Genomic DNA, 19,179 nt, shown 5'->3' with positions numbered 1-19,179 from the left:
CCTCAGATAAATCATATGGTACAAATAAATCTTCTGCTTCACGTTTCTGAACTCCACCAAACTTGACTCCAAGCAAACGATACGTCACATCTAATTTATTCATCTTCCCTAATTAGTTGTGATGCAAAATGAAGACTGCTCCAGGATGAATTCAGACACAGTAAACTGATTTTATTATATTGATTGTCCTTCAATTGTCTCTATATGACAATATGGTCTCTTGAATTTCAAGCATTTCATTTCTCATTCAATGAGGCTGCAACTTAGCTCCAGTGTTTCCCTGTTTTTCCTACTTTCAAGTAGATTTTACAGGATCATCAACTGCAACATTAGTTCTGTTTCTCTTTTCAAAGGCCCAGAACATCCTCAGAACTATTCTTTACCTTTATGAACTATTTAACTTTCCTTTTCCATTTCTCTTATTTGTGATTCCTAGGGAAGTTAAAATAGTAATGTTCATACATTTACTGAATTCTACTATTCTTTACCAAAGTCATGCTTCATTTCCAGCTTCCTAGAAATTTGATCTCTTCAATTTGGAGACCTATTTTTTTACTCAAGTTGTATCTTAATTCCACACATTTAAATTTTTTTTTTTAGACATACAGCATAGTAACAGGCCATTTTGGTCCATAAGTCTGCCGCCCAATTTACACCCAATTGACCTGCATCCCAGGTATGTTTTGAATGGTGGGAAGAAACCAGAGCCCCCGGGAAAACCCCACGCACACATGGGGAGAATGTACAAACTCCCTGCAGACAGCATGGGATTTGAACCCTCATCTCATTTGCTGGTTGTGTAAAGGCATTGTGCTAACCGCTATGCCAACTCTGCAACCCCATTATCCTCTAGTAATATAAGAGATGAACATATTTTTCCCTCAAGAAAGATTCTCTAAAACATTTTTTAAAGAAATGTTCCTCTTAACAATGCTGCATGAATTCTTATCCAAAATAATAAACTAGTTAGCTGTTCATTTTCTCTATATGTAATTCTGCTAAATTAAATCAGAAATCCCTTACCATTATAGTGAAGAGTTATTATTCTTAAATTTATGCTCTGTTCCACACTCCACGAATACTGCATGAATTGCTGATTGATTCCAGCATAATCTAGCCTTATTCTATATTTGCATCATATGCTGCATTTTTATTTTTGCATTCCTTTTATAGTTTCAATTTAATCACGTGTCTATAACCAAATTGTATCATGCAAAATTCTCAGGCTTATCCTGAATAACAAATCTTTCTTCCTAGTATCCCTTTTTCCCCATCAAACTGCTTTCCTTGCTTTTTATTAACCCTTTCCTGTCACATTTGAGGCTATCAAATAAATACATTATTAGAAAAATTTGCATTATGAACAGGAAGAGATAAGTGGTAGACATAAATTACAGACAAGAATTGTTTGATGTTTCAAATTGGTGATTCAATCAACCCTTTTTAACCCTGACTTCTTCCCTTGGGAAATAAAATCCTCCAGATTATTTTATAACCTTCCAATTGCATTTCCCATCCATTCGGACTTATCCTTGTCTTTTCAGTTGAGTCTTTTAATGGCTGTGATAAATACTGAGAAGCAAAATCCATAAGAGGCAGCCAGTTTTTATTAATATATGTTGGCAGAAACAAATAAATATATCTGGCTAATGATTCATCTGAAAAAAATTGATCCAGAATTTGCAGTCAACGATGAGCTGCCTGTGCTTGACATGAACATATTAATTAGGAGCAAGAGTAAACCATTCAGCTTCTCTGATTTGTTTCCTCAACTCCACATTTCTGACTGCTTTCAATAACCATCCATTCCCTTTACTTTAGAAGAATCTCTCTATCAATGCTTTAAAGTATTCAGACATTTTCATTGCCCTTTGAAGAAGACAGTTTTAACAATTGATAAACCTCTAAGAAGAAAAATAAGCGCCTCATTTTAAGTTGGTAGTCCCTTAATTTAAAATATGATCCCAAATTCAGACTTTCTAAGAGGAAGCATATGTTCCACATCCACTGAGATTTTATTTCAGACTTGCAGCCACTGCTGCATTTTACTTTTGTATCCTTATTTACCAATTGAGTTTAAATTGTACTAATATGACTATTTTATTATAACTAAACTGAACAATCTTATGCTGCTCAAGTATGGACTTCATCCAGTACATTTTCTGTAACAAAACCCTGTACTTTGTGACCCAAATTACAATGGGATTTGTTAGGTCTGCTTTGTTCATGAATGAGTGAGACAAACACCAGACTGAGTCGAAATCAGGGTTCTTTGTTCTTTATTACCGGATTGTAACACTTGCAACTAACAATGTTAGTCGGAGAATGCATTCTGCCGTTATCAGCAAAATGATGATTTTTTATACCCTTGGATACGTGCTTAGAACATCATCATATCATTACTTGTCCAATGACTAAAACTGTTGCTATCCTTTCCCTGCTAGCTTCCTGCCTCTCAATCCATCAATGTCTCTCTTATCTTGTAAGTACAAGGATGCATTCACATCTTGTTACAGCCCTGCACAGGGTAACTCCTTACACATTCCCATCTCATGATGTTTTACCTAACAGGAGTACAAGGACACCTCCCCTTCTTGTTACAGCCCTGCACAGGGTAACTCCTTACACATTCCCATCTCATGATGTTTTACCTTACAGATTGCAAAATTAGGGGTTTGGCAAGATGGACGAAATCCTGTCAAGAAAAAAAATGATGCAAATTTTTGCTCTTAGGTTAAATTGTGCTTCTAAAGTTGGGAATCTCAAAGCAGTCAAATACTGTCAATGTTGATAAAAAATGATAAATTATTGTTCAAATATCCAAGATTTTTTTCAGAGGTTAAGCACCTGATATATTTAAAAACATTTAAGTATGTTCAAACAATTAAAAATTAATCTAAGCCTTGAGACATTTAAATATATTCACGGAATTAAAAATTAATCCCACTCTCCACTATTGAAATCAAATGAGAAACAATTAGTGAATTCAACCTGGGACAGGATATATATATTATTGGCAATGACACCGACATGCATTCCAAAAAGAAGAAACCCATAAATACTCTATGTTTAACAGTGAAATGTTCGCAGTTAAATATTTGCAAATGGATTTAAAAAATGTAAATTTTTAAATTTAGACATACTGCACTGTAACAGGACATTTCGGCCCAAGAGCCCGTGCCACCCATTTGCACCCCATTACCTACATCCTCAGTACATTTCAAATGGTGGGTGGAAGCCGAGCTCCTCGGGGAAAATCCCACGCAGACACAGGGAGAACATAGACACTCCTTACAGACAGCACAGAATTCAAACCCCAGTCCCAATAGCTGGCACTGTAAAGGGGTTGAGCTAACCGCTTCGCCAAATGTGGGCCCCAAAATTAGTGTGCAAGTACATTTTTAATAGATTTTGTTGTCCTCAGTGTATTTAGGGATAAAGTAAATATCCTGGAGGAATTTTTTTTCCATTTTGAGCAATGCTATTCTTCATCACAAAAATAATTAAACATCAAATAACTTCATATTGGCAATTATCAGCATATCCTGTTGACAGCATTTACTTACACAGATCTGCACAACCATTCTGCTTCACCAGTGCCACTTTTCCTGAATCTGTTTGGTTCCTCCCTTGTCTTCCCATGTTAGATAGTTTCAATTCCATTCATGGATGTATCTTCAGGCTTGTGACCCATATATTACATTTTAAAATTTAGATATGGGTGGATTGGATGCAGACTGGGAGATCGCTTTGTTGAGCACCTCAGCTCTGTCTGCCACAATAGCATGGATATCCCAGTGGCCACCCATTTGAATAGCCTACCCTATTCCCAGTGTATGGTCTCATACACTGCAGACTGATGACATCTGGAAATCTGGAAATTGGAGGAACAACATCTTCCGACTGGGAACCCTACAACAGGGTGACATTTCTGTCTCTCTCCCTTTCCCTGTCTTCTTGAGAACAGACATCATCAATTCTCACCTCTCCCCTTATATTCAATTAACATCTTTTGTTGGTCTGGATTCCTCCTCCAGCCACCATTGTCTGTATTCTGAGATTTCCTTTTTTTTTTAAACTCATTCTGCTTGTTCCTTGAAGAAGGGCTCAGGCCTGAAATATCAGCAATATACACATATTTGTCTCATATGGATGCTGCATGACCGGCTGAGTTCCTTTAGCATTTTAGTGTGTTTTCACCCCTAAACTTCTCCCCTTTCATCTTTAGCCTAAGTCCTTTGGTTTGTATTTCACCTAACATCAAAGCCTACTTGAATTCACTCTAAACCTGGCTTCACCAATGTCTTATATAATGTTACTATAACATCTAATTCCAAAACTCAATCCTTTGATTTATGAAGGCCAATCTACGAAAATCTCTCTTGACCATCTGATCAACCTTGATGCCACTTTCAGGAAATTATGTATCTATATTCTCAAATCCCTATATTCTACTGCACTCCTTAGTGCCCTACTGTTAACCATGCATGTTTTACCTTGATTTATCTTTCCAAAATGCAACACTACTATTGATATCAGGCACACCACATTTTCTGTGTTAATTTTGCAGACTTTTTTAAACAATGTAAGAGCTTGAGCTACCCTCCAATCCCCTGGCACCTCACCTTTGGCTAAGGACATTTTAAATGTATTGCCAGGGGGCTTAAAATTTCTGTACTTTCCTCCCCCAATATCTGAGTAAATACATTGTCAGGCCCTGGGGATTCATCCATCTTTATTCACATTAAGACAGCAAGTATCTTCCCTTTTTTAATTTGCAGAGGTTCCATTATCACATTGCTTGTTTGCTTCACTTTCCTAGACTCTGCACCCATTTCCTAAATGCAAAATTACATTTAAGATTTCCCCCATCTCTTCTGCCTCCATATGTAGCTGAACACTCTGAACTTCAAGGGGACCTATTTTGTCCTTAACTATCCTTTTGCTCTTAATATACCTGTAGAAACCCTAAGGATTTTTCTTCACATTGTCTCCCAAAGGAACCTCATGTCATATTTTAGTCCTCTTGATTTCCCTCTTACTCCTCAAGTACCTCATTTGCTCCTTGTTGCCTATACCTGCTATACACCTCTCTCTTCTTACCTTGAAAACCAAGGTTCGTTATCCCTGTTAAACTTTACCTTTAATCCTCACAAGAACATACAAGCCCCGGGCTCTCAAAATTTCACCTTTAAAGGCATTCCAGTTGCGAGCACATCCTTGCCAGAAAAGAACCAAGCAAAATCCAGGTTAATTCGATCCTTTCTCATTTTATAAAAATTGGCCTTTCTCCAATTTAGAATCTCAACCTGAGGGCCAGACCTGTCTTTCTCCATAATTATCTTGAAACTAATGGCATTATGATCACTAGACCCGAAGTGTTCCCCTACACATACTTCTCCTGCCTATGCTGTCTCAATCTCCAATAGGAGATGCTGTATTTTATTTATCATAAATGGAGTCTCCCATTTTTAGCCTTTTGAAAATAGTTACATTGTTAAAAATAATTTGGAAAAAAGTAACATTTTTCCACCTGCTGAGTTATTTCTTTTTTTTCTGGCATATATTAGTTTATCTTGCAGGATGGCTGCTGTTTTTAAAAAGATCTTCTTGCTGCCAGTCTTCCTCTTTCTTTTCTGAAAGTCCAGAATTCATGTGGATAAAATTTTATATTCCCACAGGTATTCTAACCATATCATTATATCCAAGTCCATGTTGTTAAAAGCTGATATTCCCCCAACATCCACAAATTTTAATGTAAGTTTATTCTGGAGGCTCGTGTGATGCTCTCTCAATGGACTTAATTGTCAATTCCTAGTGGTGCTGAGAAAATGGAACGAGTTAGGTCACCTCCATGAAGATTGAGAATAGACCACTTAATGTAGAGCTGTGTTAACATGTAGATCTGACTGAATGAGGGTAGTAGGTTCCATTCCCTGGGTGATAATGGTGGAACAAGCGAAGTTTTGTTACGATATGTGAGCTTTCAAAGATCATTCAAACCTTTGTCTTTCGACTGACTATATTAAAAAAAAGCATCAAAATTTTGTCTAGCTCCCTATTTTTCTCCCTCCATTCAAGTATCAAACCAACTCGCTTAGAAAATGAGAATTTGAAAACTGAAATTAAAAAAAAAGGTTGGAATCGATCAGTATTTCTGGGGAGAGAAACAATTACTCCAAACCATTGACCCTTCATTCAAATGCCCTTAACTAGAACATCGTCACCTTAATTGTTAACGCAACAGCAACAAAGGTTTTCCTCTCTTAAATATGTCCTATCTATTTTCCCTTACCTCTCTGTAATTAAAATACAACTTACTTTCTACCTTTCTCATTTCTGATAAAGAATCTTTGCTTTGAATGTTAGTTCTCTTTCTCTCCACAGACCCTGCCTGACATGCCAAGTGTTCGGAGCATTTTTTGTTTCTATCCCATTTGACAGTTGTCTTTGAATCTGTTCAAAACCCTTCAGGAAGTAAGCTCCAAGCTATAATGTCTCTCACTAATAAAAATAATTCTCCTTAATGCATTCATTCTTTTGTTAATTATTTAAAATAGTCAATGTACTAATTTAATAACTTCAACTTGTCAAGGTGAATTTTAAACTCATAACATTTGTGATCTGGTTACAATAACCATCAAGTGATTTGATCATTCGCAATGTAAATTTTTAATCAATGTTGACAGATTCTTCACATTCCCCTGAGGAAAATTATATTTTAAAGAAAGCTTGAGTGAAATCATTAAATCAATATTCAATTTTAGGACAAGATAGACTATTCAATGGCAATTTTCTTATCCTTGGTATCAAACAGATCATTTCCCAGTCTATATTGTTCTATACATTGCAAATTAAGTCAAATCATTCATTGGTTCATCAATTACAATCAGTCAAGACTGATTTAAAATCTATATTGCCAAGGAACTAATCATTTAATGAATATGGTTAGAAGTGACTGGGTCAAATGTTGTGAATGATAATTGTATCTCTTGGATTGCAAATGTTGAGTTTTTTATTCATACAGGGCTCCAGAATGACATTTGCATGAGGTGTTCCTTAACATGCCTGTATAAATTGCAACATTACTGGCTTCTGCATTGATCTGTCATACTTATCGTTGGTTCCCTAATTCACATAGACCAAGAGGTCTGTCCACCTTATAATCCTTTCAACTGATGTTGCTAAGATTATAGATAATTACTTCTGATGATATATCCAGGTTGTACGTACTATCTGACCCATGGATTAAAAATCACTGCTTAATCACTACTTTGGAAAATGCACCAGAAAATCCTTAGTACTCTTGAGTTAATTTAGTATTGATATGCACTCTTTATGCAGAGTTAAAATGGGGCACAGTTGTCAAATCTGTTCTCTCCGATGCATATACAGTATGCAGCCTAAAATTCATGTTGCTACCTGCCTAAAGGCACTCTCAGCCAGTCAGTTAAGTTCACATACAATTCTACTGCAAAAATACCATTAAGCTCAGTAAAGGGTGATTATCGCACTATGGCCACATTTAAGACAAGGCATTAAATTAACCCTTGTCTCCTTTCTCAACTGAATTTTAAATGCTCTTTGCTGTTATTTCAGATTCCCTGATAATTGAAATTAAAAATATGGGGGATCAGAGATTAAGAGGGTGAGCAAATTTAAGTTCTTGGGATCACTATCTCAGAGGATATTTCTTGGACCAAACTCACTAAAGGCATCTTGAAGAAACCATGTCAGCCCCTCTCCTTCCTCAGGAGTTGGCGGAGGTTTGTTATGACGCCAGATGCCTTGCAAATTTCTCCAGATGTGGTGGAAAGTTTTATGACCAGCTGCATCACAGTCTGGTATGGGGACACCAATTCCACTGAGCATAAATCCCTACAAAAGGCAGTGGAAACAGCCCAGGAGATTACAGGAAAAACCCTCCCTACTTTCAAGGACATCCACAGCGAACACTGCCATTGGAGAGCAACAGCAATCATTAAGGATCTACACCACTCAGCAAATTCTCTGTTCTCATTGTTACCATGAGGAAAGAGGTACAGGTGCCAGAAGACTTGCCCCACCAGGTTTAGGAGCATCTGCTACCCCCCCACCATCAGACTCCTCAACAACAAACTCAATGTCATTTAAGGATACTTACTTGTGCACTTTATTGATTTTTTATTCTCTCTATATTGCACAGTTGGTTTGTTTACAGTTCTTCATTTGTTTACATGTATATACACTGAATGCAATATTTTTGCACTACCAGTTTATTGGTAATTCAGCCTCACCCACAGAAAAAGAATCTCAGAGTTGTATATGATGCCATGTAGGCCCTCTAGCAATAAATCTGAAATCTCACTAGCTTCCCTGTAACCTATTTTTCCCTAATTCCCATTAATTAATCTGGATACCATCGCTCACCTACGTGAGGGACAATTTACATGGGCAATTAATCAACCCTAAAGAATATGGTGTGTAGGATAAAACCAGAGCATTTTCAGGAAAAGCATGCAAACTCTGCATGGACAGCACCTGACATAAGGTTTATACTCATAACACTGCATCTGTATGGCACCTGCTCTACTTGGTCCTTCATTGTTTTGCACCTTAAGCTGAGGCTATATCTTGTAGCAACCTTTCAATCACCACATCAGATGAAGATTTCCATTGCATCAAAATGTGCTGGAATGTAGGAATTTAGATTTATCCAACGTCAGTGTTTTGAATCAAAGTTCTGGCCTGGGACAGTCTAGATCCACAGTAACCAAAGTCCTGAGCAATTCTGAGCCCTGGTTTCCCTCACGTTTATTCGACTATTTCATTTCGCTAGGCTCTGGAACATCTCCGTGAACAGTTTCCTAACAGTGAACCTGGGACTCAATGTGCTTACAAAAATATATTTAAAAAAAATCAAAGCCAAATAAAACATCACGTGCTTTATTAAGGCTTGTGATAAGCTGTTACAACCACTTAATTAAGATAGAGCAACACTGCATTCTTCTAGAACCTTTCACAATCTTAGATGATCTCAAGATCCTTTAACAGTTAAGGCAATGAAATTTACAAGTCCTTCTTTCCTTTTTGTCCCTTAGTTAATTTACTGAGTTTCTGTCCTTTCTTTTTGATTACAAGGAATATATGGTAGCAGCTGTGGCTGTTACATTCGTAAATTTGATTGAACAGCCAGAAGCCAACAACTTGAAATCACTGAGCAATGAAATTTCTCTGCAGCTCCAATCCCTTAACCCGTATCTATGACCTCGAAGCTTGAATGAATTCATTATTTGCAGAACTGTGACCGAGAAGCCATTTCACTGGACTAGGGAGATGCTTTTATTTATTTTTTAAATGGCTCTTGGAAAAGTACACGGGAGAAATTATATCTCAAAACATCTCTGACATGTTAAATTATTTGAGAGATTAACACACAGGAAAGGATTTATTCAAGGTTTTATTTTCTTCCCTGTTATTTGTGATTCTTGTACATTCTGCATTTTAAAGTCTTTACTGAAATCATATGAATTATTCTTTTTTATTTGTATTCTAACAGATACAATCCACAGGAATAAGTAAGATCTAGGAGAATGGATTAGCTGTTCAGCAATCTGGTCAGATTTTAATTTGCTTCTTTAAAAACAATTATGTTACATGCAAATCCAACAAAACTAAAATCTGGCGTCAATATATTTCCACTAAGACTTGAAAATCAGTGAGCCACTGGTGACTAGTGGTGGCAAGGTTAACATTCTGTTAAGTGCAGAGACAAAGCCAAGAATGGTCAAATCATCAAACTGATTTTTCATTATAGCTGAATTTTCCATTAATAAGTTGCTAATATATTTTCAGGGTTTTTTTGTTGCATTGGGCTATAGCCCTTGATGTCAATAAATATTCTCTACTCTATGCAATATTGAGCACCAACCAAAAGTGTGTCGTCTTGTAAGCATGGCCCAGAGAAACCAACACATAATATTGAACTAAAACAGGGAGAATTACTGTGAAGTTAATCTACAGTGACCAGATGGTGGTTATAAACTGCTCCAATTTTATTTATTCTCATGGTCTTCACAGGCAGGTTTTATATGGATCTGAACTTAAAAATCATTCTGATAATGCTGTGTCCAAATTACTCAGTATCCATTAATATCCATGTGATTAGTCTTGAATGGAATAAAGGACATAACACTAATACAGCTAATTGTCTTAACAATTATCTTAAAATGTGTACTCAGCTGTTGAAACAGTAAAATCAAAATATTTGTGTTTTGAAAACAGTTTCCTAATACAGTTATGGTTGTTAATCATTGTGAAAAATTCGATAATAAATTTAAATCATAAATCACCTGGAAGCCTTAAATGGAAATCATAAACCTTTGGGCAATCTGCAATAGTGGTGATTTATTATCTTATAATTTATTAGCGATCTTATTCTCATTGGGATTAAATTCAACCTTCCATTGTTTTACCTCATCAGTCCTGCCTTTCCAAATACAGATAGATCCAATCTCTCTAGTATGTTTCCTACCACTGGTGTTAGGCTCACTAGCTTATTGTTCCCTGTTTTGTCCTTGAAGTCTTTATTAAATATAAAGTCACAACATTAGACATCCACCTGCCTTCCAATACCTCATACACAATTAATAATGAAATTAGAATCTCTGCCAGGGGTCTAGCAATTTCCAATTGTTTACAACATCCCAGCATGCACTTGATCAACACTTGCAATTCATCTACATTTATGTGCTTCAAGACTACTGTCTTCACCTTTGTAATAGCAATAGATTTTGGGACATCACGCTTTTCTTCCCTGAACTTACTTGCTTCCATGACTTTCTAAATGGTAAATACAGAGAAGCATTCATTGAAGCTCTTGCTCATCTCCATCCTGCAGATGACCACACTGATATTTAAGAGGAATGAATTACTTCCTACTTACCTAGCTTGCTTTTAATATACATAAAATATTTCTGGATTTATCTTTTCCTTATCTGCCAGGGATAAATGGCAGTACTGCTGGAGCTTCTGTAATGGCAGCACAGCGCTGGTGCAGTCCCTGGAGAGCAGAGATGCAGCATTGTTGCAAAGACTTCAACCACCTGGTTCGAACGCTGGTGCCTCCATACAGGTTTTAAATGGCCTGCTAAAGGACCCGACCGTGTTTTTAATTAAAAATCATGCAACAGTGAGATTTGTGCCCCAGAAGGCGGTGCCTGTGCTGGCAGTGGCCTTGAGGGGTTGCAGACTCCAGGGAGCAGTGGACCAGCGCAGAGCAACAGAAATGGGGAGGACACTCCCTGCTGAGATGGAGAATCAGAGATGATCTGATAGGACTGTGACTACAGCAGCAAGCCAGCAAGGGCTCAGCAGCTGAATGACCCGCACAGAGTGCAGGTGACTTGTGGTAAGGGACCTGCATGGCCTGAGGAATGCTGGAGACTGGCACAAGGGAACCAGATATCAGAACATGGATTCGAGAGGGTGCCAAAGGCCTTGGGGGCTAAAGGCCTCCTGATTGTGTCAGAGGTTTGAATTCAGGTTGCTGATAAATCGAACAGGAGTCTGTGAGTCTACTGAGGATACAGTAGCACTAGAGGTGAATCCACGGACATTCAATGACTCTGAAGGGAGTCTCTTTGACTTCTCTTTATCTTACTGTAGCCAGATTACATAGAACACTACAGCACAGTACAGGCCCTTTGGCACTCGATGTTGTGCTAACCTATATATTCCTTCTTATACAAAAAGTACTAAACTCTCCCTACTCCATAACCCTCTAATTTTCTTTCATTTATGTGTCTGCTAAGAGTTTCTTAAATGCCCCTAATGTTTCAGCATCCACCATCATCATGGCATTCCAGGCACTCACAACTCTGCATAAAACACTTACTCCTGATGTCTCCCCTAAACTTCCCTCCCTTCACTTTATACTCATGTCCTCTGGTGTTTGCTATTCCTGCCTTTGGAAACAGACACTGGCTGTCCACCCTATCTGTGCCACTTATAATCTTGTAGATCTCTATTAAGTCTCATCTCATCCTTCTATGATCCAAAGAAAAAAGTCCCAGCACTGCTAATATTGCCTCATAAGACTTTTTTTCCAATCCAGGTAACATCCTGGTACATCTCCTCTGCAACCTCTCCATAGCTTCCACATCCTTCCTGTAATGAGGTAACCAGAAATGAACACAATACTCTAAATCTGGTCTCACTCAAGATTTTTAGATTTACAACATGACCTCTCAACTCTTGAACTCAATCTCCCTGCTAATGAAGCCCAGCATCACATAAGCCTTCTGAACTATTATATCAACCTGTCCGGCAACCTTGATGGATGTATGGATTTATGGATTTGGACCACAACAAGTAACCAACCATTAACTCTAGAGGCAGCCTTCTGGTTTGTCCTTCCAAAATGCATCACCCCTCACACTTATCCAGCTTGAATTCCATCTGCCACTTTTTTGCCCCACTCTGCATCCTGTCTATATCCTTCTGTAACCTTCAACAACCTTCATCTCCATCCATAACTCCTCTAACCTTTGTAACATCTGCAAACTTATTGACCCATCCTGTCACCCCTTCGTCCAGGTCATTTATAAAAATCACAAAGAGCAGGGGTCCCAGAACAAATCCTTGTGGTACTCCACTAGTCACTGACCTCCAGGAAGAATACTTTCCTTCCACTACTATTCTCTGATTTCTCTCTGCAAACCAATTTTTTTATCCACATAGCCAAACTTCCATGGGTTCAATGCCTCAAGACGTTCTGAACGAGTCTCTCATGGGCAACCTTGTCAAATGCTTGACCAAAATCCATATAGACCACATCTACCACCTTATCCTCATCAATTTCTTTTGTTACCTTCTCAAAAAAACTTAATTAGACACGTGAAGCATGGCCTTGCCTTCACAAAGCCATGCTGACTATTGTTGAGTAGACTGTACTTCTCCAAATGCTCATATATTCTATCCTTAAGAATGGAATTGGATATTTTGGTCAAGCATTTTGATGATGGACATTTTGGCAAAAAGAAAAGACTTTTGTAGCCTTTCGGACATTTTGGAACCCACAGTTTGCACTGGCCCGGCAACCCCCGGCGTTGCAGCATTTCAGAGACATTTTGGGATTTATTGTTATACTTAGGTTCATGTTTGGCACTAACCCGGCTCCCTACAGCATTGCAGCACTGCCTGAAACCCCAGCATTTCAGAAACCGCTGCCTGAAACCCCGACTTGCAGAAACTTCTTCCCCCCAGGCAAATCTTTATTGTTATACTTATTAAATAATCAAACAAATAATCTCTTATACAATTAATTACTTAGGTTCATGTGATTTATCACGTGATCATCACTAATTAAGTGCTTATAGAGTGATAAATGATCACATAGTATACAAATAATCACTTATAATACAATTAATCACTATTTAAGTGAAATTGATGGGTTTATTTCCGTTTTGAGTCATCTCACAGTGCACTTGATGGAAACTTTGATGTATTAGATTAATGTCTGGCATTTTAAGTACAAGAGGCAAAGAGAAATTTGCTTATAATGGTTATCTTTATATGTTTGTCAAGTGCAGTAAGACATGATTCAATTTTGTTCTGGCATTGCAAAAGTAAGAATACGTGCAAAGGACGAATCCATACGAAAAATGGTGAAGCGATTTGTGAAGTCAATCAGCGCATCCACAGTTCTTCGGCTGAATCAGTCGAAGTATCAAAGGTTCAAACCAATGTGAAGCACCATGCTGAAGAAACTTTAGAAGCTACATCCACGATTTTTAATCAGTGTTTGGCAGATGTGTCGCAGGTAGTCCAAGGACCATTCCGCATCTGGATTCCTTGGAAAGGACAATAAGTAGGGACCACGATGAAATGTATCAGGCACCTTCCAATCCAATAAATTTGCTCGACCAAGAGATTCGAGATTGTTTTACGAATTACTAAACTTACAACAGAAGTGAACAATTTCTACTCAGAGATAGTGAGCTGTCTGAAAGCAGAATTTTGATTGTTTTTGTTGAAAAATGTTATAATTGTTTTTGATTGTTTTTGATTATTCCATGACTGTTCCATGACTGTTTTTAATAATTTAAATATATCACTACAAGCTATAAAAAAACCTTGTTTGCTGGGGAGCGTTTTCTGGGAGGAGGAAGTTTCTGCAATGCAGGAGGTTCAGGCAGTGTGGAGGGACAGAATTAGGTAGCTGTGACAATGAGTGGGCTGGGTCAAAATGTTGAGTGTCAAACTGTGGGCATCAAAATGTCTGGTGCCAAATTGTGGGCGCTAAACTGTGAAGGCCAAAATGTCCTAGTCCCCCTCAAGAATCTTCTCCAATACTTTGCAAACCAGAATTCTCCCTATTAACTTTTTTGAAAAAGGGGACTAAATATCCCATTCTCAAATCCTCTGGTACCTCCTATGTAGTCAAAGAGGACTCAAAGATCATAGGTACTGCCCTAGCTATCTCTTCTCACAGCAACCTGGGGTATATTATGTCCAGCCCCGTGGATTTATCTATCTTAATGTTTTCAACAAGATCTAACACTTCCTCCTCCTTAATCTCGACACCATCCAGCACACAAGCCTGTTCTATTCCAACCTCATCCTGATCAAGGTCCTTTTGTTTTGTGAATACTGAAGCAAAGTATTCATTTAGGACCTCCCTAACCTCCTCCACCTCCAGGCACATGTTGCCTCCTTTATTCTTTTATTTGCCCCACCTTCATTCTTGTCATCCTTCTGTTCTTCACATTTGTATTGAACACCTTGGGATTCTCCTTAATCCTACATGCCAAGGCCTTCTGATGCCCCCTTCGAGCTCTTCTAAGTCCTTTCAATAGCTCCTTCTGGGCTACCATATACTAATGGCAACTCTTTCTTTCCTTTACGGCAAGCAGAAGGGAAGTTCGTATAATATTTACTTGTAATGCACTATTACATGACAATAAAGGAATCTTGAATATCTCACATTCTTTTTGTTTTAAATGTAGAGATGCAGAACAGTAACAGGATCTTCCGGCCCAAGAGCTTGCACTGCCCAATTACACCCATGTAACCAATTACCCTATTTTGATGTATTTTTAACATGGACGGGGACTGGAGCATCTGGAGGAATTCCACAAAGTCATGGTGAGAACACTATTTGCCCTCCTTATGTGTTTCTTGAGGGACTCGCTTGAACTTGGCGTTCTATACCTTTGTTTCCTTCTTTTTCCTGACCTCGAGTTTTGATTTCCTTCATCACCCAGGATTCCCCAACCCTGCCAGTCTTGCCCTTCCCTCTGACAAGAACTTTCTGGCTCTGAATCTCCTTACGTTACCTTTAAAGGTCTCCAACTTGCTGACTTCCCTTTATCTGCCAACAGCTTCTCTCAATAAACCGTGGTAATTTCTTGCTTAATGCCATCAAAATTGCCCCCATTTAGGAATTTAATTTGTGGACCATTCCTTTTGTTTTCTAAAAGTACTTTAACTGTAATAGAATCATAGTCACGTCCCAATGTTCTCACCCACTGACCCAGCAGCATTTTTTCCTAAAAGGAGGTTGAGTGTAGCCCTTCTCCAGTAGGGCTATCTGCATATTGATACAGAAATCTTTTCAAAGAGGAATAAGGGGATAGTAATCAGAACATACAATATGGATATCTTTGGAGACTATGCCAAGGAAAACCCTAACCCTAACCCTAACCCTAACCAGAAAGAATTCAAACAGAGAAATATCACCTCCCTGTCATTTAGCAGGATACAGCAATTGTACAAATTGAAGTAAGCATTTTGCAGTATGTATTTGAATCAGGATAGATGTTTCAACAAATATTGGAAATCATCTCACTATATATAGGATGCAATTATCTCAATACAAAAAGATGCCTGCACTTCACAATAAGGTGTCGCCTTGTGAGTGAACTTCATAAAACAAGGAATTCCTCCATAAAATATTTCATGCAGAGCCAAAATATTGCCGATACTAGAAACTTAAAATAAAAATATAAAATAGAACTCATTGTCAGGCACTATCTTTGAACAGAGTGACAGATGGGTAATCGTATCTAGAAGCATAATTGTTTAGAAAATAAACCTGAAAAGTTGACCCTGTTTCTCTCTTCAAAGATGTTTTCCAGTATTTTCTGCTTTTATTCTTGACAAGTATTTAATTGCCATGTTACCTACATAATGATTATGAGTAGGGCACTTAGACTTTTATGAAAATAGTTCTATCCAAATAATCAATACTTTTCACAATGGATGTTAAACATTGCAGATGCTGCATTTCTGAAACAAAAAACAGCAAATGCCGGAAACAATCAGCTGTTTGGGGGATCTAAGTTAGATAGAGTCAATGTTACGTCAATGAAATTCAACAGAGTCCATTGAAAGATCTTTGACCCAAAACATTAATTTTGTTTCCATCTCCAGAGATGTCTGAATACTTGTGACAAATGCACTTTTTCTTAACAGCTTTTCCCATTAACAGTATTTAACATTGTAGAGGTCCACTCCATGGATCGACACAGGAAACAGCCGTCAAACGCAGTGATCGAGCAAACACCAAGTGGGATGAGACACCCGCTCCCATAGGCCACAGGAATAGTGTCCGAATCAACCAATCACTACCAGCGGATCGCAGGGGATCTAATCATCCCGGCCCACACATCCGGGACAACCAATTGGCAGCTAGCCCCACTCCAACCACACCCCGGTGCAGAGCTGCAACCCAATAAAATCAGTGTCAATTACACTCCCTTTGTGTAAGAGTCTTCTTTCATCCTCAAGGTATAACCCCATTATACCTTGAGCTATAACTCTAGTGTCCCACTACAACATGACATATAGAACACAATAGCACAGAGAGGTCCTTCGGCCCATCTAATCTATGTCAAATTATTATTCCCACATCATAGCTCTCCAAACCCTTCGCATCCATGTACCTATCAACATGGTGTTTTGTCAAAATGGAGTCCTCGTTCACAACTTCGGATGTCTACTTGTTCCACACTCTCTTCACTCTCTAGTGAAAAAGTTCCCCTAATGTTTCCAAAAATCCCTGCAACAATTTTTCTGTATTAACAGTAAATAGATCTTATGGATGTCAGGACACAAGTTCTGGTATTTTGCTTAGAAAACATAATTTGGCCTGGATTATTAACAACAATTACTGACGTATTTTTCTCAGTTAGAAGCATGCAAGAGAGTAACAACTATGTGCTTTGCTCCACTTCTTTGTTCCACGGTTCCAATAAATTGAAACACAATAGGCTATTGAACATTCAGAGAGATGTAATTATTACACTGGACAAAGCAAATCATCTCACCTATTGTACAGGAGAATGTCAGGAACCCACACTTGATCTGAAGGAAAGCGTATCGTTCGAATGCCTCCATATTCAGTAATATTCCACCTTAAGTACCAGTCTGTCCAATGCTAAGTAAAATAATATACCTGTTTTAATATATGCACACATTAACAAAACAAAAATAACATATTTTCATGCAATTTTAAGTTAGTCCCTCCCATCACAACCATCCTCATACATTATCTGATATTGGCTTTCACATCATGATTACACTTTGACAGACTCTATTGTCCATGAAACAAATGAGATTTTGAGGTTATGAAAGCAGCAGTGTGAATTTAAAACTGTCATTCATTACTCTTTCCCTTTCTTCTTTCTCTCTTTACTTTTAAAAAATCTAATTTAGACCTACGCCTCCGGCCCATGAGCCCTTGCTGCCCGAATACCTCAATTAACCCCTGTACGATTTTGTAGGGTGGGATGAAACTGGAGCGCCCAGAGGAAACCCACACAGACACAGGGAGAATGTACGTACTCCTTATAGGCAGTGCCAGGTTCGTACCTGGGTCACTGTTGCTAATAATAACATTGTGCTAACCATTACTCTCACCATGCCATTTTACATCTCTCCTCCCATTCTTGTAGAACTGAATGTTCAGGCCACTCTCTTGTAGCAATATTGCACTGCAACGGCAAAACATATCCTTTCCCTTTATTGTGACACCCTGGACTTCCTCTCAGTATTCCACAAAGCAAAGATGAGGATAATAATCCTGGCCATGTGAAATTATTAGGTTAGCTAACTGCGGCAATCCTAATGTGCATCCAAATACAGAAGAATGACATCAGGGTTTTCATTGGATGTACTCCTATCCCATAATAATATTCAATGGAACATTGAAAGAACCAAATTACAGATCTTTAAAAAATAGATTTCAAATGGTCTTCTTTTAGATAGTACTTTCATCTCCTCCCCTCCCTAACAGGAGTTCAGATGGAGTGGAGAGATTTCCCTCTCCTTTCTTAGCCTGACAATTTATTTTGGAAGGCAAAACACCCACCCAAAGTAGATAAGAGTTTCAAGTGTTTGTGCAGAATGCGGTGTCATACATTGCAGCTTGATGAGATTTGAACTGCTGCTGAGTTTGCAGGTCACTTCCCATTGACTGCCTTCCTGCAGGAAAAGGCAAAACGAAAGACTTGCTCAGCAATCACAAAACATGCTTTCCAATCATTTATGTTAGAAATGCAATTACAATTCCTACAAACCACAACATGACAATGACCAAACAACTTGCTTTAAGGACATTAATTGAGGAAGTGGGACATTGTCATTTGCCAATATGGTGCCATGGATGTTTTCCCTCTCAGGGAAAGCAGACGAAGGCCATTTGATAGCATCTGACACAGTGCTACACTCTTTAGTTAATAGCTTAGATGCTTATATTCTGTTCTATGGACAGGAACTTGTACTACCAGAAGTCTAAAGACTACCAGTGTTAAATACTGGGTTTTTCTTTATGGGTTGAGGAGAAATCAAACCAATGAGGAAGTTCTTGGTCTCTGCTACTGAGGTGATTACTATTGCCAAGGCTGAGCATTGCCAAACAGACTATCCTTTTGCCTTGCCACAGTTAAAATCTCCTTAAAGTGCTCTGGGCCATGTCAACAGTTCCAACATATTGGTTCATGTTCTCAACTCAGTGGCCAGCAGGATTATGTGGATCTTGCTTTTCATAGGCAGTTAATAATTTTGATACATACTTACATAAAGCATGAAAAAGCAACAACTGAATATCAAGAAAGACTTGAATTTTCACTGAAAGGGATTGATTTAGTGTTCATGACGATATTTAACTACATAACGAGTGACAAGAGCAAGATTTCC

The 19,179-nt window shown here is 38.2% G+C and overlaps 1 protein-coding gene across 1 annotated transcript in view; it reads right to left on the bottom strand.

Moving 5' to 3' along the window:
• The window catches only part of chrna8 (cholinergic receptor, nicotinic, alpha 8), a 131,285-nt gene extending 113,950 nt beyond the window's left edge, over positions 1 to 17,335 (bottom strand). The window contains exon 1 of the mRNA XM_069884150.1: positions 17,310 to 17,335. The gene's annotated coding sequence lies outside the window, so the exon portion shown is untranslated. The remainder of the gene's footprint in view (positions 1 to 17,309) is intronic.
• Between the last annotated feature and the right edge of the window lie 1,844 nt (positions 17,336 to 19,179).

The sequence above is a fragment of the Narcine bancroftii genome, chromosome 1 (assembly GCF_036971445.1).
Source record: "Narcine bancroftii isolate sNarBan1 chromosome 1, sNarBan1.hap1, whole genome shotgun sequence".
Taxonomy (NCBI): Eukaryota; Metazoa; Chordata; class Chondrichthyes; order Torpediniformes; family Narcinidae; genus Narcine; species Narcine bancroftii.
Note: the sequence above shows the minus strand (reverse complement) of the source record. Positions and strands in the feature narration are given on the sequence as shown.